The sequence below is a fragment of the Lynx canadensis genome, chromosome B4, assembly GCF_007474595.2.
Source record: "Lynx canadensis isolate LIC74 chromosome B4, mLynCan4.pri.v2, whole genome shotgun sequence".
Lineage (NCBI taxonomy): Eukaryota > Metazoa > Chordata > Mammalia > Carnivora > Felidae > Lynx > Lynx canadensis.
The window spans coordinates 55,486,362-55,510,658 of NC_044309.1; the positions used below are offsets into that span (position 1 = coordinate 55,486,362).

At 38.6% G+C, this 24,297-nt stretch overlaps 1 long non-coding RNA gene across 1 annotated transcript in view; it reads left to right on the forward strand.

Annotated features, from left to right (window-relative positions):
* LOC115518448 overlaps window positions 1-23,403 on the forward strand; it is a 42,514-nt gene extending 19,111 nt beyond the window's left edge. The window contains exon 3 of the long non-coding RNA XR_003970266.1: window positions 22,825-23,403. This is a non-coding gene — a long non-coding RNA (uncharacterized LOC115518448). The remainder of the gene's footprint in view (window positions 1-22,824) is intronic.
* Window positions 23,404-24,297: the final 894 nt, after the last annotated feature.

Below are 24,297 nucleotides of genomic sequence, written 5' to 3' on the forward strand. Positions count from 1 at the left end.
CATTTTACAAGACATACAAATATCAAATAATTATGTTGTACACCTGAAACTAACATGTTGTATGTCAATTATATATCAATTAAAAAAAAAAAAAAAACAGCACAAATTTACTTTCTTGCAGTTCTGGACATTAGAAGTCCAAAGTCAAGGAGTCACAGGATTGTATTCTTTCTGGATGCTCTGGGTAAGAATCTGTTCCTTGACCTTTCCTACTTCTGTTGACCACATATATTCCTTGGCATATATGGATGTCCTTGTGGCAGAATGGGGCATTATTCAGCCTACCACAGGAAGTAACCAGAGAAGAAAACCGAAGAGTCTTCCAGGCAGTGGAAACATGTGGAAAAGCCTAAAAGAGACCTAGATGAAGGGAATTATAGAAACTCATAGTTAAGTGTCTTTGCCTATGAAATGATATATAAATAGAGTAATAGTAGTTACCCCACCTTATCATATAAGATGAGATAATATATGTAAAGTTCTAAAAACAATGTGTTCATTCTGTGCTCATGCATAATGGTAGTCATGGTAATGATAAATAAAGGAGGAAGAAATCTACAAAAGAGGCTAAAATAGTAAGCAGAGACCATTAAGTCTTGTTGAATTAAACTGAGAGGGATCCATTGAAGAATTTTAAACAGAAATGTGGCATGACTACATATGTATTTTAGTTGACTGTCTGCTGAATGGAAAGCAGATTGCAAGAGACAAGACAGAAGTAGTTAGTAAGGCTGGGACAAGGGTGAAATGAATGAAGCACTTGCTTTGTAGGAACAATTTAAGAAGGCACTAAAAGACTCAGTACACAAGATAAATGATATTTTATTGCAATATATTTTTTAAGATTTTATTTTTTTAAGTAAAATGTACATCCAAAGTGGGGCTCACACTCATGACCCCAAGATCAAGAGTTGCATGCTTTACTGACTGAACCAGCCAGGTGCCCCAAAGCAATATTTTTTAAAAGTCAAAATTGGGGTGCCTGGGTGGCTCAGTCCGTTAAGTGTCCGACTTCGGCTCAGGTCATGATCTCGCGGTTCGTGAGTTCAAGCCCCGTGTCAGGCTCTGTGCTGATGGCTCAGAGCCTGGAGCCTGTTTCAGATTCTGTGTCTCCCTTTCTCTCTGACCCTCCCTCGTTCATGCTCTGTCTCTCTCTGTCTCAAAAATAAATAAACGTTAAAAAAATTTTTTTTTTAAATAAAAGTCAAAATTAATGCAAAACAACATGAAATAGCTTATGAAAATTGTAAATAAACCTAGGGTTATTAGGGAGATTATTGAAAGGATGTTATAATAATTCAAGTGAGAGATGATGAAAGCCTGAAGCCAAGGAATAACAGTGGCTGTAAAGACGAATGGATTAAGGATAGCTATGAAGGGAATTGTGGCAGAAGTGTTGGTCCTTGTATGAGAGTGTACTCAAGGGGAAGCAAAACGTTTAGATGGGGGAAATGGTAGAGTGTGTCCAGGAGGAAATTAAGTTCTATTTTGGACATAGTGAGCTTAAGAAGACTCTAATACATTTAACTGGAGATTTCAGTAGGCAATTGGAAAATGTGAATATAATGAAGCAAAAGTTTTCTGCTCCTTCATCTGTTAGCCTCTAAGGTTCTTCATGATTGTCTTCCTGCCAGATCAGTTCTATGGCAAGAAAGAAAAGGTTCTTGAAGGACCTAATTCTTTGGGGTATAGGAGCAACAGGTTAGAAGCTACTTTTTGAAAGGGAGATAACCAGGGAGTGTCAGCCATGTGATAGAGCAATTGATGGATCTTCCCTTTGTCCCCGAACCATTTTCAGGTCATTGCATTTTCACTCTCACTGTTCCCTTATGATTCATGACCTCAACCTCTAACCTTTGTTGATACTATCACTTATTGATAACTTGGTCAATTTCCTCTTTCTCATCAAAGACTTTGACCCCTGGGTGAGCTGTCCGTACCCTGTTATCAACATGGAGCTCTTTCATTCTTAAAATCTTACATGCCAACATACCACTCCAGGACTTTGATCTTCCTTCCGATTCTTCCCTTAGTCACTTCTGTTATCAATCGGTTCCTTGAGCTCATTAAGACTTAACTGTCCTTGGGGCGCCTGGGTGGCTCAGTCGGTTAAGCGGCCGACTTCTGCTCAGGTCATGATCTCACGGTCCGTGAGTTCGAGCCCCGCGTCAGGCTCTGTGCTGACAGTTCAGAGCCTGGAGCCTGTTTCGGATTCTGTGTCTCCCTCTCTCTGACCCTCCCCTGTTCATGCTCTGTCTCTCCCTGTCTCAAAAATAAATAAAATGTTAAAAAAAAAATTAAAAAAAAAAAGACTTAACTGTCCTTGACCCCCCCGGATTAGGTGTCTATCAGCTCCTTTCCACCTTCATTTCTATTTCTATCCAGTTTATACTGCAGTGGTGCATTTTGTACCAGTATCCTCAATGTCCATACTTTGTTTCCTTTTGTTATATCACCCAACAGACTAACTGCAAGGACCATCACATAAAGAGATCCATATTGTATATTACACAAGAGCACCCTACAAAAGGAACAAATAGAAACCAACCCAAGCTCTATTCAAGGTCTTGGGGTAGTCCTTCCCTGAGGGTGCAACTCTTTCTAATCTGCTATGGTCTAGAGCAGAGGTTCACAAACTATGGGCACTGCAGACCAAATCTACCTGCTGCTTGTTTTTGTGTGACTCACAAGCTGATAATTATTTTTACATTTTTAACTAGTTAAAAAATTCAAAGTAAGAATATTTTATGACACACAAGAAATTGCATTAAATTCAAATTTTAGTGTCCATAAATAAAGTTTTATTGGAATACAGTCAGGCTCATTCATTTACATATTGTCTGTGGCTGATTTCACACTACAAAGGCTGAGTTGAATAGTTATGATAGAGACCATATGGCCCACAAATCCTAAAATATGTACTGTCTCTGTCCAGCAGGTCTGTTGTCTCTGTTATCTGTGTACTAACATGTACTAACACCTGAACTATTAAATATTTGCTAGAGAAGAGCCAACAACCATTATACAGATTGGTGCATTGGACAATATATTCATGATCCTAAACCCCACCTGGAAAATCAACATTACGTAGATTTCCTTCTAATTTCCCTAGTCAGCTCTCTTTTCTTCAGCCTTTCATTTTTTCACTCCTCTAAGCCTCCAAACATTTCACCCCCTCATCCCAACAGATGCCTCACCTCCTACTTTTAAGTGAAAATAGAAGCCATCAGATTGGTACTCCCTCAGTTTCCTGCTTCTGCACCTACAAATTTGGCTGCAGTTGTCCTCATCCTTTATTTACTACCTCGTGTTTCAGTAGAAGTAGAACTATTTATTTATTTACTTATTAAATTTATTTATTTTGAGAGAGAGAGAGAACAAGCAAGGGAGAGGGGCAGAGAGAGAGGATCCCAACCAGGCTCCACACCATCAGCGCAGAACCCAACATGAGGCCCGAACCCACGAACTAGAGACCATGACTGGAACAAAAATCAAGAGTCAGACGCTTAACCGACTGAGCCACCCAGGCACCCCCTTTCCACTCATTTACAGCAAAATCTTCAACCAGTGCTCTGGATACTGTCACCTTCCTCTTTTCCAGTGTCCTATGGCAAATGATTAGTTCTCCTCTCCCTTGAAGCTTAACATTTCCCTGTCTATTGGTTTCTCATCATTAACATTTGACAAGATAATTATCAATGGACATAGCTAACCTCACACCCTCTTCCCTGAAAGAATTTCTTGACTTGGCTTCCGGGGGGTCACATTTCTAATTTTCCTACTTTCTCATGAGCTGGTCCCCTTGTCTCATTTGCTGGTTCCTTCTCATGCCCCCAACTTTTAAACCAGTAGTTCTCAAACTTTTTAGTCCCAGGACCACCTTTACACTACCTTAAAAATTATTGAGAACCTCAAAGAGCTTTTGTTATGTGGCCTGTATCTATCAATATTTACTCTTCTGGAAATTAAAATTGAGACTTTTACAAGAATTATCTATGCCAAAGCATAAGAGACTCTTAAAAACTGAGAACAAACTGAGGGTTGATGGGGGATGGGAGGGTGGGGGGGGTGGGTGATGGGTATTGAGGAGGGCACCTTTTGGGATGAGCACTGGGTGTTGTATGGAAACCAATTTGACAATAAACTTCATATATTGAAAAAAAAGAATTATCTATTGATTCATTTGAAAATAATAATTATACATCAATTACATGTTAATAGAAATACCATTTTTATGAGAAAGAAAACTGTATTTTCCAAAACAAATTAGTGAGAAGACTGACATTGTTTTTGCATTTTTAAAAATCTCTTTAATGTCCAGTTCAGAGGCCTAAGGATGCACAAAGTACAGCCTATTGGCCAAATTCAGCCCACTGCCTATTACTAGAACACAGCCATACATATTCACTTCTTTTTTTTTTTTTTAATGTTTATTTTATTTTTGAGAGAGACAGCATGAACGGGAGAGGGGCAGAGAGAGAGAGAGAGAGGGAGACACAGAATCTAAAGCAGGCTCCAGTCTCTGAGCTGTCAGCACAGAGCCCAATGCAGGGCTCAAATTCATGAACTGTGAGATCATGACCTGAGCAGACGTTGGACGCTTAAGCCACCCAGGCTCCCCTTTATTCGTTTACTTCTGTATTGTTTATGAAAGCTTTCTCACTACAGTGGAAGAGTTGCACATTTGTGGCAGAGATTGTGTGGCCTGCAAATCCTAAAATATTAGGTATCAGGACTTTTATAGAAAAAAAAAATTGTCCACTCCCGGTCTGGTGAAATAGAGAACAGCTGGATCCTCATTTCTGCTTTTCATTCAACCTAATGTAATAGGGTATTTTCATTGAAGCATATGAAGAAAATCTGACCTCACCAGATATGTGTTTGGAAAAGGAAGGAATATTTTAATAGCCTTTTCAGATAATTCTGGACATTTTCCTTTGATCCCACATCTCAATTCCAAGAAGTGGTTTCTTGAAGATTAGTTGTAAAGTGTAATCTGAAATCTTACCAATGAACTTTTTAAACTTACATTAAAATCTATTCATCTATCTTGCACTTGGAATGGCTCTTTTAGATGCATGATTTGCTAATGTTATAAATTGGTCATTTGGAAAATAATATTTCCCTAGAGTGCCTGGCTGGCTCAGTCAGAAGAGCATGTGACTCCTGGGGCGCCTGGATGGCTCAACCAGTTAAGCCTCTGACTTTGGCTCAGGTCATGATTTTGCAGTTTGTGCCTTGGAGCCCCAAGTCGGCTCTGTGCTGACAGTTCAGAGCCTGGAGGCTGCTTTGGATTCTGTGTCTCCCTCTCTCTCTGCCCCTCCCCTGCTCACACTCTTTCTCTAATGCTCAAAAATAAATAAACATTAAAAAAAAAAAAAAGAGCATGTGACTCTTGATCTCAGGGTCATGAGTTCAAGAACCATGGTGGGTATTGAGAGTACTTAAAAAAATAAAAATCTTTAAAAAAAAAGAGAAAATATTGTTTCCCTTAATTATGCAGATCTTCCAAATGTTTACACATCTCATTATATGATATCAAAAAATCATATTTGTTATTATTACAACCCGCCTCATCAAACAAGTATTGGGAACCTATCAAGCTTGGTAGATATATGTCTTCCAAAAGTCTAAGTTTTGCTCGAATGCTTAAATTTTATCACTGGCAACAAATGCCATCCGTTTATTTTCCTTGAAGTGGCAAGGTCACTTGGTTCATTTTCAAGAAAATGTCTGCTAAAAATCCAAGTCTATATAAAACCATAATCTTTTCTGTTAGTCAGGTTTTTTTTTTTAGAAGATTTTATTTTTTAAAGTAATCTTTACACCCAATGTGGGGCTTGAACTCATGACCCTGAGATCAAGAATCACATACTGTACTGACTCAGCCAGCCAGGCGCCTCTGTTAGTCATTTTTTTTTCAAGTAAAAATTGTGTTCCATGAAAAATATCAGTTAGTTTGACTTGCAATTCAAACAATGGCACAAGTGTCTTTTCTTAAGACAAGCACAGTTCTTTGGCTTGTACTGAAAGTTCTTTAAAAGGACTTTCCATGTTGATGGACAGAATGTTAAATAAATATGTAACGAAGCATTGAGAACCAGTGAATAATGTTTACCCTGTCCTCAAGAACATGTTTCAATGAAACTGCACCTTTATTTTAAATACAAGAACAAAGATGAAAAGTACAATGTTTTCTAATAGAGTTTGATGACAGTGTCTTGATTTGTGCTAAAGTGGCTGCAGGTTCACCCACCATTGTTTTTGTATTTTCAATGCAATTGTTAATATAGTATATAAAAAAAGAAAGACAAATAATGTTTGTGTACTACTACAAAAACAGTGAAACGCCCAGAGTCTAAGAGACCCCCAAAAACGAACCACCAGAGTCCAGAGTCAAAGCTAAGCAGCAAGGGTCATTTATTGCAGGTTCGAACCTGGACCTCTGTGCCCCCGTTGCCGGTGACGCCAAGAAGCCCTGAGAGAGGTTTTTACACCCCTTTTATAGACAGGTACAAACAAGTCATGGGGAAATCAGGAATTTCCCACAGTTACAGAGCTGCGATTGGTTGGTGTTTAAAGTTGGACACTTAACAGTATTCGATTGGTTCCTGCCTTTAGGTCAGACCACAACCGGGGGTACGGGTACCACAATGATTGACCAGGAATACGCGGATGTGCCAAGCAACAATGATTGATCAGGAGTACACGGATGTGCCAAGTAACAATGGTTGATCAAGAATATACGGATGTGCCAGGCAATAATGATTGATCAGGAATACATGGGCGCGCCAAGCAATTGTACAGAAGCGGAACAAGCTGGTTAAGCTTGGTTAGGTTTCAGTTTCCCATAACTTAAGCTTTTAAGTTTCAATTTTCTCAGGCCTCTCAACAGTTCTGACCTCCAGGCCTCCATGAAAAGATCTCAAAGAACCCCATGGAGCCACAAACCATAATTTAAGAGTAGTTGCTCTGAACACTCAAGTATCACAGGACTTAATCTTTGTATCTCCCATTTTCAGTTTACTGTCAGTTCCTAGAAGATTCTTCATCTCATGGCTCTAAATTATATATTCTTACAACTCCTAAATTTATGTCTCTTGGCTGAATATTTCTCCTATAGACTGGATGTACATAGGTGTGATATTTTGATTTATAAGAAATATATATTGGGTCTTCATCTCATTTCTGGCATAGAGCTGTCAAAACCATTGGAATTTCCTGAGTAGTAAGAGTAATAAGTGTGTCTTAATATTCAAAACAAACATCTCACAACCACACCTACGTTTATGTTAATGAGGGTACTTTTGAAAACACCTAAGAATGGGGGCTTCGTGTAAGGGCGACCCACCTGGTGATTGGATGGTTGGAATTTTCAGTCCCACCCTCCTGACCTCTGAGGAAGAGAGGCTAGAAGTTGAATTGATAGCCAGTGATTTAATCAATCGTGCCTACAGAATTGAAGCCTTCATAAAAACCCAGAAGGTCAGGGTCAGAGAGACCCCAGGTTTGTGAACTCGTGGATATTCGAGGACACTCCTGGAGAGGACACAGAAACTCCATGTCCTCTCCCATATACCTTGTCCTATGCATCTCTTCCATCTGGCTGCTCCTGAGCTATATATCCTTTCATAATAAGCTGGTGATCTAGTAAGTAGATGGTTCTCTAAGTCATGTGAGTCACTCCAGCACGTTAATAGACCCAAGGAGTGGGGCTGTTGGAGTCTCCAACCTATAGTCATTTGGTTAGAAACACAAGTGACAACCTGGACTGGCATTGCCATCTCAAGTAGGGGAAGGGCAGTCTTGTAGGACTGAGTCCTGTGGTATCTGACACACTGTCAGGTAGATAGTGTCAGAAATGAGTTAAATCATAGGTACCCAGCTGGTGTAGAGAATTGTTTGGAAAGAGTCCACACGTCAGTATTGGGTGCAGAATCATAATAGGTACTTCAAATCTAATATTCTTAGGGTCCCTGGGTGGCTTAGTCAGTTAAGCAAATCTAATATTCTCAAACAGAATTCTGATCTTACTAGTAAGTCCTCCCCAAATTGCTATTTGCATTCTTCCCCATCTCATTAAATGATCTCATCCGTCTGCTTGCCCAGGCAAGAAATCTTTGAGTTGTCCTTGACTCTCTCTTTCTTTTGTACCTCACGTTTGTCAGCAACTTTGTAGATTCAGAAATCAGATTCTTATCATTTCTCATCATCGGCATAGCTACTACCCAAGTGGTCCAAGCTACTATTATATCTTATCTAGATCATTCCACCACATTTCCTTTTTATTTTTTTATTTTTTTAAATTCTTTATTTTTCAGAGGGAGACAGCAAGACAGAGTGTGAGCAAGGGAGGAACAGAGAGAGACACACAGAATCTGAAGCAGGCTCCAGGCTCTGAGCTGTCAGCAGAGAGCCCAACGAGAGGCTCAAACTCACAAACTGCAAGATCATGACCTGAGCCGAAGTTAGACATTTAACCAACTGAGCCCCTTTTCTGCCACCTTTCTTGTTTCTTCCTTTGGCTACCTATGGGTTTTCTGTTTGTTTTTTTCAATGTAGCAGCCAGAATAATTTTTTTTGAAAGGTCAGATCATGTTGCTCCTTGGCTCAAAAATTACCATGTTCTGGGGTGCCTGGGTGGCTCAGTTGGTTAAGCATCCAACTTCAGCCTAGGTCATGATCTCGCAGTTCCTGAGTTCCTGCCCTGCCTCAGGCTCTGTGCTTGCAGCTCAGAGCCTGGAGCCTGCTTCAGATTCTGTGTTTCCCTCTCTCTCTCTGCCCCTTCCCCACTCATGCTCTGTCTCTCATTCTGTCTCTGTCTCTCAAAAATAAATAGACATAAAAAAATTAAAAACAAAAACAAAAACAACTAAAACTACCATCTTCCTATCTGTATTAGTCATCCTGGGCCACCATAGCAAAATGCCATAAACTGGGTGGTTTAACCAGTAGAACTTTGTTTTCTTGCAGTTCTTATAGTCCAAGATCAGGGTTCCAACCTGGGTGGGGTTCTGGTGAAAGGTCTCTTCTGTGAAGACTGTCTTCTCACTGTATCTTCACCTGTCAGAGAAAATGTGAAGAAGTTCTCTCGTGCCTTTTTTTTTTTCTTTTCTTTTTTTAAAGATTTCATTTTTAAGTAATTTCCATCTCCAATATGAGACTCAAACTTACAACCCTTAGATCAAGAGTCACATGCTCCAATGACTGAGCCAGCCAGGCACCCCTCTGGTGTCTTTTCTTATAAGGACGTTAATCCTATTGGATCAGAGCCCTATCCTTGTGAACTCGTTTAACCTCACTTATCTGTATAAAGTCTCTGTCTTCAATACAGTCACATGAGGTGTGAGGTCTTCAAAATATGAATGAGGGGTGGGCAGGGAAGAGAAACAATTCAGTTCATAGAACCATTTCATTCAGAGTAAAAGCCCAAATCTTTACAATGATGCTTTAGTTATGCATTGCTACATAAAAATCAGCCCCCAAATGTAGTGGCTCAAAACAATATCCATTTATTTGCTCATAATTCCATGTATCACACAAATCTGGGCTGGGCTTAAGTGGGAGATTCTTTTGTAGCTCTTGCTTGGGGTTACTCATGTGTTTGCAGTCATCTGGTAGCCTGACCGGGGCTAGACTATAAGAAGACTTCACTCACTAGCGAGCCTGGGTGGCTCAGTTGGTTGAGCATCCAACTCTTGATTTGGGCTCAGGTTACAATCCCAGAGTTGTGGGATCAAGCCCCACATCGAGCACCACACTGAGCATGGAGCCTACTTAAGATTCTCTCTTTCTCCTTCTGCCCCTCTCCCCCGCTTGTGCACTCTCTCTTTCTAAAATAAGAGCTCTAAAAAAAAAAGACCTTGTTACCAATACTATTGAGTTTTAATAATGCATATACAAGTTGTGCCAGGCTATCTCAGTGGGAAGAACATGCAATTCTTGATCTCGGGGTCATGGTTCGAGCCCCACATTGGGTGTAGAGATTACTTAAATAAGTAAAACTTACAAAAAAAATAATGTGTATATAAGCTTCAAGTATCACAGTTTTATTCCTTTTTAAATTAGCATTTTCTTTTATGTGATAGTAAATTAAGAGAGTTTTGCATTATATGGTTACCTCTAGCGCATGGATTCAGCTATTAGTTTTCTAGGGCTGCCGTATAACAAAGTATCACAAACTGGGTCACTTGAACAACAGGAATTTTTTGTCTCACAGTTCTGGAGGCTAGAAGTCTGAAATCGAAGTATTGGGACGGTGAGATTTTTCTGAGGGCTGTGAGGGAGAATCTATGCCCGTCCCCTAGCTTTTTGATTGCTAGCAATCTTTGGCATTTAGAAACATCACCCCAATCTCTTTCCTTATCTTCACACGATATTCTCCTTGTGTGCATGCCTGTGTCCAGATTTACCCTTTTTATAAGGACACTAGTCGTATTAGATTAGGAGTCCACCCCACTTCGGTATGACCTCATCTTAACTAATTTTTTTTTAATTTTATCTATTTATTTTGAGAGAGAGAGAAAGACAGAGGGAGAGTGAGAGAGAATTCCAAGCAGGCTCCACACTCAGTGCAGAGTTCCACTGGGGCTCAGTCTTAACTGTGAGAACATGACCTGAGCCAAAACATAGAGTCAGATGCTCGATTGACTGACTCACCCAGGTGCCTCTCATCTTAGCTAATTAAATCTGCAAAACTCTAATCCAAATAAGAATACATTCTGAGGTACTGGAGGCTAAGACTTCAATATATATGAATTTTGGAGAGGAATACAACATAATTCAACCTGTAACATGCATATTTAATGAAAAATTAAGTACTATATTACCATTGGTGATGGAAGTGTAACTTACATAATGTGTTTGCCACTATTTACATTCACCATGGGGGCCATAGTGATAGTAATGACTATCAAAAATCCAGAAGACACTAATCAGTTTAAGAAGCATTGGCATCTACTTCAAAAGTAAGTACTTTTTTTTTAAAGCCTATGCTGACAGACAAAAATTTAACATGAGCAAATGTAGAAAGCCCATTTACTTATCACTATGTGATGCATTAGATCAAATGACTGTTTCAATTAATTTCACTTATTTTTTATTGGATCCTTTTCTGTGCACTTATGAAAAGTGGAACGATAGTTATTAATGTGCTGTATCAAATAGCAGAACAAGAACTTTACAAACAGTTAAATGATGCCTGTTTCGTAAAAAAAGTTTTTATATATTTATTTGGGAGAGAGAGAGTACAATCAGGGGAGAGCCAGAGAGAGAGAGAGAGAGAGAGAGAGAGAGAGAGAGAGAGAATCCCAAGCAGGGTCCACACTGACAGCAGGAAGCCTGATGTGGGGCTTGAACTCATGAACTGTGAGATCATGACCTGAGCAAAACCAAGAATTGGACACTTAACCGACTGAGTCACCCAGATGCCCCAAGTGATGCTTGCTTTTATGCCAGTGTTATCAGATGCTTCAAACAGAAAATCCATTCATCTCAATAATGTTTTTTTTTTTTTTCATCTAATTCATGGAATCAAAGTTAAGCTTTTGGAAGGTCATTCTGTCTAAGGTGTAACATCTGAGCATATGACATTGTGAAGACTATTGTAAATTTCATTTACAAATTTCAACATTGAAACCTAATTTTTCGAAGATTATGCAAATACAAATGCTGATGAGTCACAACATCATGGTAAAAACAATGATCCAAGCCCCTCCCCCAGTCATGCTCTGTCTCTCTGTCTCTCTCTCTCTCTCTTTTTCTCTCTCTGTCAATGTGGGGCTCTCTCTCAAAAGTAAATAAAAATTTAAAAAAATTTTTAATAAATAACTAAATAAAGTTTATTTATTTTTAAGTAATTTCTGTTCTCAATGTGGGACTCGAGCTCACAACCCCAAGATCAAGAGTTATATGCTCTACCGACTGAGCCAGCCACATGCCCCTGTACAGCCATTTTAGATTATTTGGCAGTTTCTTATAAAGTGAAATATACCTTTAACATATAATTTAACAATCTCACTCCTAGATGTTTACCCAAATGAAATGAAAACTTGTGGCCATACACAGACTTCTATATGAATATTTATAGCTTTATTTTAATCACCCCAAATTGGAAACAACTCAGTGTCTATCAGCTAGTAAATAGAAAATAATTATGGTACATTTAATGGTACATCCATATGATGAAATACGACTTAGCAACAAAAGGAAACATATTTGTGCAATCCCTATCAAAATGACACTAGCATTCTTAACAGAGCTAGAACAATCAATCCTAAAATGTGTATGGAACCAAAAAACACTCTGAATAGCCAAAGCAATCCTGAAAAAGAAAACTGAAGCCGGAGGCATCACCATTCTGGACTTCAACCTGTATTACAAAGCTGTAATCTTCAAGACAGTATGGTACTGGCACAAAAACAGACATTCAGATCAATGAAAAGAATAGAGAACCCAGAAATAGACCCACAAAGCTATGGCCAACTAATCTTTGACAAAACAGGAAAGAATATCCAATGGAAAAAAAGACAGTCTTTTCAGTAAATGGTGTTGGGAAAACTGGACAGCGACATGCAGAACAAACCTGGACCACCTTCTTACACCATACACAAAAATAAACTCAAAATGGATGAAAGACCTAAAGGTAAGACAGGAAGCTATCAAAATCCTAGAGGAGAAAACAGGCAACAACCTATTTGACCTCTCCTACAGCAACTTCTTACTTGACATATCTCCAGAGACAAGGGAAACAAAAGCAAAAATGAACTATTGGGACCTCATAAAAATAAAAAGCTTCTGCACAGCAAAGGAAACAATCTGCAAAACTACAAGGCAACCGATGGAATGGGAGAGGATATTTGCAAACGACATATCAAATAAAGGGTTAGTATACAAAATCTATAAAGAATTTATCAAGCTCAACACCCAAAACCAAATAATCTAGGGAAGAAATGGGCAAAAGACATGAATAGACACTTTTCCGAAGAAGACATCCAGATAGGTAACAGACACATGAAAAAATGTTCAGCATCACTCATCATCAGGGAAATACAAGTCAAAACCACAATGAGATACCACCTCACACCTGTCAGAATAGCAAACTTGAACATTCATGCAGCAACAGATGTTGGCAAGGATGTGGAGAAAGAGGAACCCTTTTACATTTCTGGTGAGCATGCAAACTGGTGCAGCCACTCTGGAAAACAGTATGGAGTTTCCTAAAAAAATTAAAAATAGATCTACCCTATGACCCAGCAATTGCACTACCAGGTATTTACCCAAAGGACAAAAATGCTTATTTGAAGGAGCACATGCACCCCAATATTTATAGCAGCACTATCAACAATAGCCGAAGTATGGAAGGAGCCCAAATGTCCACTGACTGATGAATGGATAAAGAAGATGTGGTATGTATATACACAATGGAATATTATTCAGCAATCAGAAAGAATGAAATCTTGCCATTTGCAACAACACGGATGGAATGAGAAGGTATTATGCTAAGTGAAACAAGTCAGTCAGAGAAAGAAAAATATCATATGATTCCATTAGTATGTGGAATTTAAGATCCAAAACAGATGAACACAAGGGGTGGTAAGCAACAATAGTGTACAGAGAGGAAGACGAATGATAAGAGATTCTTAAATACAGAGAACAAACTGAGGGTTGCTGGAGGGGTTTTGGGTGGGGAGGATGGGCTAAATGGGTGAGGGGCATTAAGGAGGGCACTTGTTGGGATGAGCACTGGGTATTATATGGAAGTGATGAATCACTAAATTCTATTCCTGAAGTCATTATTACATACTATGTTAGTTAACTTGGATTTAAATTAAAAACAATACACATTTTTTAAAAAAGAAAACATATTTGTTTATCCATTCACCCTTTGATGGACATTTGGGCTGGATCCAGCTTAGAACAATTAAAAATAAACTTGCTATAAATATTCAGGATCAAGTCCTTATGTAGGTGTATGTTTTCATTTCCTTGGATAAATACCAAAGAGTGGAATTGTTGGTTTGTGCTATAAGGGTATTTTTAATTTCATTTTTTTTTTTAAATGCTGAACTGTTTTCCAAAAGGGTCACTCCAGAAATCTTTGAATCAAGTTCCTTCATATTCTCTCCAACACATGACGTTGTCAGTTTTTTTGTTTTTTTGTTTTTTTCATTTTAACTACTGCAATGGATGGGCAGTAGTATCTTATTTTGGTTTTAATTTACATTTCCCTGATGACTTATGATGTTGAACTTTTTTTTTCATGTTCACTTTTAAAAAACAGACTCTTTCTTTCTTTCTTTCTTTCTTTCTTTCTTTCTTTCTTTCTTTCTTTCTTTCTAGAAAACTTTTATGTTCACAGCCTTCCCTGGATTCTCTGCATCCTCCCCTGATCTCTTACATACTGATTTTCTAAGGTTTTGTCCTGGGCCTTCTTTTCTCTACAGTCTCTTTTCTCTTCAGTCTTGTCAGATCAAGTCCCTTTACTCTTTGGGCTTCAGATACCATCCAGATGCTAATGATTTTATAGTATTTAATAGTAGTAACAGTGAATAGTTAATAAACAAAATGTCATATTTCTGCTACTACATTATGATACTTTTGAAACAGGAAGAGTGTCTCAGAGTCCTCACATTGCCTAGCAAAGGATAGGTAGACATCCAATTAATGCATAAAGTTAAATGCTGTATGCTTCCTTCCTTCAATACGTGACTTTGTGTTATATTTAAAAAGAGATACAATTGATCCAAGGAAATAAACAATAGATATAGACATATATATGTCTCTCTATATATACATAAAAAGACTTCAGATAGAATGTTCAGTGAAAGATCTAGGAGGTGATAGCTCTTGAACATGGGCTTAAGGGGAAGTGCAATTTGAATAGGCAAAACAGGTGGTTCATGAGTTCGAGCCCCGCGTGGGGCTCTGTGCTAACAGCTCGGAGCTCGGAGCTTAGAGCCTGCTTCAGATTCTGTATCTCCCCCTCTCTCTGCCCCTCCCCCACTCATGCTCTGTCTGCCTGTCTCTCTCTCTGTCAAAAATAAATAAATATTAAAAAAAATTTTAAATGAATAGGCAAAACAGATAGAACAGCATATTCCTGGTGTAAGGGGTGCTGTGAGTGTGTTAGGTATTAGGGAACAGTGTCTATGTGATAAATACAATAATACTTCACCTCTGAATTATAGAGATCTTTCACATCCACTTGGTTCAGCTAAATTACAACATGACTTGGTCTGGTTGGCACAGTAAGCTGTACTATCTCCACTTTACAGATGAGTGAGAGCGAAGTAACATGGCAGGTAAAAGGCAGAGCCAGGACTAGAAACCTCTCTTTAGCCTTCTTTCTAAAACTACTTATGACTCTGGGGCATTTGTAGAAACTGAAGTCCATATACTTCGATTTTTTTTCCAGCTCAAGATAGGTTTACTCTTGAAAACCTTGCATTAAAAATAAAGGCAAGTTGTTGGGGGAATGGGTTAAGTGGGTGGCGGTGTGGTAGGGACCCCTCCCTAAAGAAAAAAAAAAACAACAACAACAACAACCCAAAGACAACCTGACTATACGCTTATGTGACAACATCCCTCAAGACCTTGTAACATGAGACCACTTAATCAGACTACATGTTTGTGTGTTACCATGTATGGGAGACAAAGTAGGAGAAAATATATAAAAAACTATGCCACATGGCATTTGGGGCTCAATTCTTTGGGTACGAACCCAACTGAGCAGTGCTGGCATGAATAAAGTGGCTTCCTGGAAAGAAAAGCCTAGGTTTTTCGTGTGACTCTGTGTGAGAATCCTGCTACAATGGGCATTAAGGAGGGTGCTTTTGGGAATGAGCACTGGGTGCTATATGTAAGTGATGAATCACTAAAATCTACTCCTGAAACCAATACTACATTGTATGTTAACTACCTAGAATTTAAATTAAAAAAAAAAAGAAAAGAAAAGAAATATTGAGATAGGACCGTGTGTTTCAACAGCAAAAATAAATAAGATAAAAATAAAAATAAAGATTCAAAATTAAAAAAGGCAAGTTAATCACATAAATGAAATGGGATTATACAGTGCAAAAACATAATTTGCAGCAATAGCCACTTTTATTCCAAAGATATTTTTCAGATCTTTCATAATTTGCTGATAGGAATGACAATTTCTAACTTAATTATTTTAGGTATCTTTCTAAGCTTCTTATATTCCATTTATACCCAATTGTGACTGCAGGGCTATTTCTTACACTTCCATTGTATTTGACCAGGATAAAGTTTCAAATTAATTTTCTCTATAGCTGCGTGTGAAACAGATGTAGAGTAATAGCACTGACTCAGCACATAAATAGTAGAACTTAAAGAGGGTAAAAGTGAATTCCACAGTGGTCATCTGTCATGGTTAAGGAATAAGATTTATTTGGGAAATAAAAATGAAGGGTCAGCAAAAGGAGATGTGTAAACTTCAGGCCCCACAAAAACCTACATCCAGCCCTTCCTAGAGATCTTGGAATCTACCTCATTTGCTGAGGGGTGCCTTGGGCTCAGTTGGGTGAGCAGCCGACTCTTGATTTTGGCTCAGGTCATGATCTCAGGGTCATGGGAGCCTGCTTGAGATTCTCTCTCTCTCTCTCTCTCTCTCTCTCTCTCTCTCTCTCTCTTTCTCTCCCCCCCTCCCCCCCACCTCTCTCCCCAACTCATGCTCTCTCTCTCTTAAATAAAAAATAGAGTCATGAAGACAATCTGTAAAATATTAAATATTTCAAACTCGTTAAAACATTAAAATATAAAACATTCAAATATACCAAAGACAAACAGCTTATTCCCAAACATACCATAAAAATATTAATACTATGATTTTGGTTTGCTTCATCATCTTAATATGTATTTCTTAATAAAATTCTGCATTCTTGTCAAGGAAAGACAATTCCTATATGTTATACATTTGTCACAATTTGGTCTACGACTTACTTTTACTGTAAGATATCATTGATATCAAGTCTGTTAGGAAGGGAGGAGAGGGGAAAGTAGAAAAATAGCCCTGCCTACCTTAAATTGGTAGATGCTACCAGTATTTACAGAAATATTCTGAAAATTACTGACAGGCTAAGATAATTTAAGTCGTCTTGAAACACATTGTCATTCAACCCCTGCATACAGCCCGGCACATAATAGATTATCAGTGAATAATTATTGTATAAATTAGTGTTTAAGTTATTGTATAAATGAATAATCTTGTTTTACTCTTCTTAAAGGTGTTAGAAATTTGGCAGCAGAATATTTATTTTTATAGCCCACCCTGATCTCAAATTCGGCATGTTTGAAGCTGCAATTATAAATCATTGTTTCCCTAAATGTGTTCCACCATCCCCAAAATGTTCTCCTGTATCCTGTTTTCATTAATTATTGTTGCATAATAAACCACTCCAATAATTAGTGTTTTTTAAAAGCAGTCATTTATTTGTTCATGATTCCGCAGTTTTTTGGAGGGCTCAGTGGCAATGGGTTCTCTGTTCATATAGTGTCAGGTGAAGTCGTTGGTGTATCTGGGAGCTAAGCCAGGCTAAAATATTCCAGACTGCCGTCCTCATACATCTGGGGCCTTGGCATGGAGTGTGGAAGCCAGAATTTCTCACTTGAAGCCCCTGGTCTCTTACTACTCAGTAGTCTAGTCCAAGCTTATTTACGTGGTAGCTGGATCCCTTCAAAGCAGAAGCTTCTGAAGGTTTGTGTTTGGGTGTTCTAGAATGTCCCTTCTAACACATTCTGTAAATCAAAACAAGCCACAATCTAGTTCAAGTTCAGGGAGGGAGCAGGGAGGAGAATTGGATTCTACTTTTGATTGGTGGAGTGACATGCACATGCAAAGTTAGGAGGGATTGTTGGCAGCTGTCTTTAGCTGTCTTCCCACAGTCTATCATCTAGAATTTATCTTCCACTCATATGCAAAATACATTAATCTACCCCGCTCCCCACAGATTTCATCCCGTTACTTTGCTAGCCCAAAATCCAAGATCTTGTCATCTGTACTAAATCCAGATGAGGATGAGACTGCTCAGGTTCAGTTAACCTTGATCTGGAGATCTGCAAGTTAAAAACACCTGTCTCCCCACTGCCCATCCTGACATGGGTGAGAAAAGGATAGAGCAACTGCAAGAGAAACTCATGTCCTGAAAGCAGGAAACATAAGACCACATAGTAGTCATGGTCCATTTCTGAAACCTGGCCAGCATACGTGGCCATGCTCCAAACTCCAGACATGGGTCCTAGTTCCGTTCTCCGGGAATTTTCTGAATTCACTGTTCTATTGATTCTTGGTTTTGTACTCTTTGGGATCTTTGCTCTGCCTAAGTTATCATTTTTTTGTTTACATAAGTAATTCTCACAGCCTGCTTTCTTCCATTAGAAGTTTAGGGTCTAGAGGCTTCTTTCAAAGTGAACTGTCTTTGTTCCTTGGTACAAGAAGATGATGCTTTTGCTGGGGCAGTTCTTTTAATGACTTTGGAAGTTTTATATAAATCATTCTGAGGTTCACTCTGTGCTTCAAAAGCCATATTGATAGTTGTTTCCAAGACAGCCATCTCTCTTCTTGGGGCACATTAGGCTACCGTGGGACGATGTCCTTAGGATTCTTAGAAACCTTCCCATGGAACTCTATGGGTTTGTACGACACTTCCTTAAGTCACTCTGAAGTCTTAACAGAAGTTCTTACAGCTGCACCATTGACTTGATCATGACTGCATTTTACTGGCAGAGCTCTGAATTTTAACTTTGCCCTGAGAATATCTCTTGCCTTGAGACATTTTTGCCTGCTGGGAAGACTGTCATAGACTGTATATGTCCTCTAAATTCCACTTGAAAATTGAACAATCCCTTTTTGCCCTCACCTTTCTCTTGAATACTTTATCATATGTTTTTGCTAAAAGAGACCGATTGACAATTTTAATGTTCTGTCTGGAAATCTGCATAAACAGATCTATAGGTTTACTGAATACTTTTTCTCTTCCAAGCTACTACAGTTAGCAGACTTGCTAATTGTTCTGCTACTACACCCATACATACATGGTTCCCCTTCCAATCTCCAATAAATTTTATTTTTGCTATTTCTCTTATCTTTATTGATGAGATAAAGGCTGCTTTTCCGGCCTCCCCCAATAGTCTCCTTGTATCTGTCCATTCTCTGTCCACCACCCAGTCCAAAAGCTAACGCTGCATATCTTATGCTTTTTGTTGTAACTGAATTCCATACTCAGTACCAATTTCTCTATGAGTTCTCTATTACTGGCTCCCAAACTATCCCCAAACTTAATGGCTTAACACAATTATTTATAATTTCTCATGATTCTTTGAGTTGGCTAGGCTCAACTGAATAGCAAATCTGTTAACATGGTATTTGTTGACTAGGATTACTCTTATGGCTACATTCAGCTGGGAGCTCAGATGAAGCTGAAATGTTCAAGATGACCCCTTGAAGGAAAGGTCCATAACTGTACAGCATAACTGCACAATATAACTTTTGCTATAGTCCATTGGTCAAAACAAGTCACAAGGCAATATGGATGAGAGGAGCAGCGTGTGTTGTAAGAAGAATTGTTGACAGTCATTTTTGGAGTTTAAGATACTGCACTCAATTTCAATTATGTGGGAGTTTTTTCTCCATACCAAGCAAATCTCTGACACCAGCTGGGTGTCCTACAGTTTAACTCAACTCAGTTCAATTCTGACCCTGTCCACCTGCAGTTAGCATCTGATCCCACAGTATAAGGGCTTTGTCCCACAAAACTACTCCCACCCAGTTCAGATATCAATCACAAGTGCAGGTTGTCACCTGTGCTTCTGACCAGCAATAAATCTGAGGTTCCCATGACCCTCTTTCTCATCTCAGGTTCAATTAATTTGATAAAGTAGCTCACAAAACCCAGGGAAACATGTTTACCAGTTTATTAAGTGGTGTGATGAAAGATACAGATGAAAAGCCAGATGAAGAGATATTATAGTGCAAGGTATGGAAGCATCCTGAACACAGGAGCTTCTGCCTCTGGGGAACTGGGGTATGTGGATGTGAACACCGACCCTGGAAGCACTCTGAACCCCATACTATAGGGATTTTCTGGAGGCTTCCTCATGTACTAACGATCATTTATTAACTCCATTTCCAGCCTCTCTCTGCTGAGGTATGGGGTGTGGGGCTACAAATTCCAAACTTCTAATCATAGCTTGGTCTTTCTGGTTATCAGCCTACCTCTAGGGCCATCCAGGAGTCCACCTAGAGTTGCCCCATTAGAACAAAAGAGTCTCCCAGTGCTCTCATCTCTTAGGAATTTACAAGAGTTTCAGGAGCTCTGTGACAGGAATGTGACAAAGACCAGATATGTACTTTTTATTTTAAATCACAATATCATAAATTATTTCTCAGACCCCCCACAGCTCTTTGGCTTTTGTTGATTGTACTGTTCAAGAAGTCACATTAGGCTTGCATACAAAAATATCTTGGATTTATCCATCTCTTAAATTGAATCCAATTATTTATCCAATTATTTTGTTAATCGTTTCTGCAAAATAGCTATTAAATATGTTCTTTTATTTCTATTCTCCTAGCTTCCACTCTAGTTTAGATCATAGATCCCTCTAGTTATGAGCAAAAAATCAAATTGCATGACAAAAATCTATAAACGCTCAGTATATAAAACCTTCTTCTATAACTAAAATAACACAATTTGACATATTTAATGATATTTGTGGTAGTTACTGTGCCTAGAGATTGGGAATCATAAAAGGAAAGCAGCCCACACAAATAGCTGTAATTTATCATATACAATAAAAAATAAAATTTTATTATTTTCCTCTTTTGTTGATTCTTCATCTTTCTCAGCAGTAACAATGTTTGTGATTTTTTGTGTGTGTGATATCTTGTAGCATTTCATCACTATTCATCACACCCACTGCAATGGGTCCTCCATATTACTTCCTGATAGTTGATCTTTTGGGGGTACTATCCCATCTTCAATCATGGCTAGAGTTTAGCTGTTCTTTGTCCTACCCTTGGGAATCTCTTCTTTCTATCCTTTTCCGTGCCTTTTTTCCTAGGAATCTTGATGTAATACCGTAATGCTCCACAAAAAATTCACTTCATTTCCCTTCTAACTTGGCTTAGACTCTATTTTCCTGTGCTACTGACTTGGGGCTTGGCCATGTGACTTGCTTTAAACCAACAGAATATGATGTAATAGGAAATTACGTGAGCACAGGCTTTTCATGTGCCTGCAAAGTTTATCTTGTTTCCTTGTGCTGTGGTGATTTGACCTGAGTGGCTGCTGTAGAAACGTGGAGCACACCTGAACCCTAACCTGCAACATAGAACTTGGAACCCAGAGTCTAGAAATAAGAATCTTGCCTAGAATAGTAAAGGAGCAAGCAACCTACAGATCCTTAAGAGAAAAATGAATGCTTGTAGTTGTAAATTTCTTTCTTTCTTTCTTTCTTTCTTTCTTTCTTTCTTTCTTTCTTTCTTTCTTAAAGGTAATCTCTACACCTAACATGGTGCTCAAACTCACAACCCCAACATCAGAGTTGCATACTCTTGCAACTGAGCCAGCCAGTCATCCCTATTTATTTATTTTTGAATGCTTGTAGTTTTAAACCACTGAGTTTGGAGTGGTGTATTCTGAAGCATTATTGCAGAAATAGCTGATTAAAACATTTGAGCAGTTACGCTCTTTTCCCTGGTCATAATCCATGAGTTTTGGGACCAAAGAGTTTGAGACTCCAGAACCTTTGTGCCTAGAAGTTGTATATCAGTGGTTTGAGGTGAATACATAACACCAATGCTGCAGGATTGGAGAACTGGAGCACCAGGATAAAGCACCGGAAGGGGGAGATGGCATTTAATAATGACACTCAGATCTCTGACATATGGACATCTCAGGGGTAGGGAATATGAAAGGATTGTGGGCTGGGATTAAAGAGAATACCAGTTCTGAGACCGTTGTATAGTACACTTCCAATATTTCCAATTGAAAATATTAATTAACTGATCTCTCTCCCTTGAGGGCAGACACCATGTCCATCTTAATTATATGTCCCCAGCACATATTGACTACTCAATAAATATTGGTAGAATCTTGAAAATCTTGAAAAATTGAACAGAAAGCCAAGATGTCAAATGTGGCCTAAAATGGGCATACATAGTCCCAGAATACCTTGTAATCCACCCCTTTGTATTTAAAGTCGCTAAGACCTATATCTGTTCAGCAATAGTATTAGGTTTAATTTAATATTAGGTTCGAGCAAAAGATCCACTTAATAAAATGGAAAAAACCCAAGTCTTCTCCCTTCCTGTCTTTGTATTAATTAGATATAAAAACCTTTAAATCCACAAGTAGAAATAAAAAGTCTAGATAAACACAGACATTACTTAGATGCAAAGGAGGTTTGTTCAAAGTTGAAAAGGTCTGTCACCAAACTAAGAGATGCATATTACAGAAAAACTAGCTATACAAAGCTTTTTATTATCATTATTATTTTTTTTTTATTTTAAGTAGGCTCCACACCCAATGTGGGGCTTGAACCCATGACCCTGAGATCAAGAGTCACATGCTGTATCAAAACTGAGCCAGCCTGGCACACCTATGAAAATGTTTTTTCAATGATTAGGAAAATTTAAATATGGAAAGGATATTAGATATTACAGAATTATTGTTAATTTTCTTAAGAGTGATAATGTAGTTATACTGTGGAATGTCCTTATTTCTTCGGAGATACATGCTGAAGTATATACGGGTGAAGTTTCATGATATCTGTAACTTACATTCAAATTGTTTAAAAATATTGTAGAGGGCAAGATGGAGTCACTTACATCAAGCAGTGACTCATGTCAGGCAACCAAGAGCGTTGCAGCTAAGACCAGATAATGCTGAAACCGGCACAGACTGATGATGCCCAGAACTGACGACCAGCAGAACCTGAAGAGGCCTCGAAAGGCCCAAGGCTGATTAAACTCCTTCAAAAAAGGGTGACTTTTGCAGCAAACTGTCAGACTCTCCAGACACTAGCCCTTTCCCATCTGACCACACTGAAAAGGCGACTTGTGCCAAAGCTCTGGCTGACTGGTCTCTGAGCATAACAGAGATCCTCCACTGCTAGCATATAATTAGCAGTATGCACGGAGAGCTAACCAGACCAGACTGAGGCCTCATCTCTACTATGCATTCATAGATGGACTTTGAGTTGGGTTTCTCAACTTCTCACCTCTTGCTGTATCTTGTTTGTAGTGTGCTTTACTTTGTGTGATATGTATGAAACCAAGTTAAATGTGTAACAAAATGGCATTGAGTTTGGAATCTTGGACCTGCTTTACAATTATGTTAGCCTTGTTTTGTGATTGAATAAAGCTAACACTGTGGAAAGACACAACTCATGTCTGTGCACTCATAATGTGCTTGTGACAAACATATATATAAATAAAATAAAGAGAGATTAAGCAAATGTTAACAATTAAACATTTTTTAATCTACGTGGAGGGTGTATAGGTATTGTATTATTTTTTCACCTTTCCTGTATGTTTGAAAATTTTCAAAATAAAAATGGAAATAAAGGCTGAAAGATGCAGGTTCATCAAATGGGAGAGAAAAGGAGAGGATGTTTTAAAAATGGATAGAAATGAGAGTGTCGTAGGGGTATCTGGGTGGCTCAGTCAGTTAAGCGTCCAACTCTTGATTTTAGCTCAGGTCATGATCTCACAGTTGTGAGATTGAGCCCTGTGTGGGGCTCTGCACTGGGCATGTAGCCTGCTTAAGGTTCTCTCTCTCCCTCTTCCTCTGCCCCTCCCCCCCCACATGCATGCTCTCTCTCTTAAAAGAAAAAGTTAAGGGGCACCTGGGTGGCTCAGTCGGTTAAGCGGCAGACTTCGGCTCAGGTCATGATCTCGTGGTCCGTGAGTTCGAGCCCCGCGTCAGGCTCTGTGCTGACAGTTCAGGGCCTGAAGCCTGTTTCAGATTCTGTGTCTCCCTCTCTCTGACCCTCCCCCGTTCATGCTCTGTCTCTCTCTGTCTCAAAAATAAATAAACGTTAAAAAAAATTAAAAAAAAAAAGAAAAAGTTAAATTAAAAAGAAAAAGAAATGAGAATGTTGTAAAGACAGAAATAAATTTTACCTAATTCACAGCTTTGTGGTGAGCTAATTCCCTGTTTGCAATTTATTTGTTTTTGTTTTTGTTTTTTGTATTCCCTGTTTGCAATTTAAAAATATATTTCATCTAACTAAAACATATAAAAATGCTGAAAATACTTATCAAGTTTATACATTAGG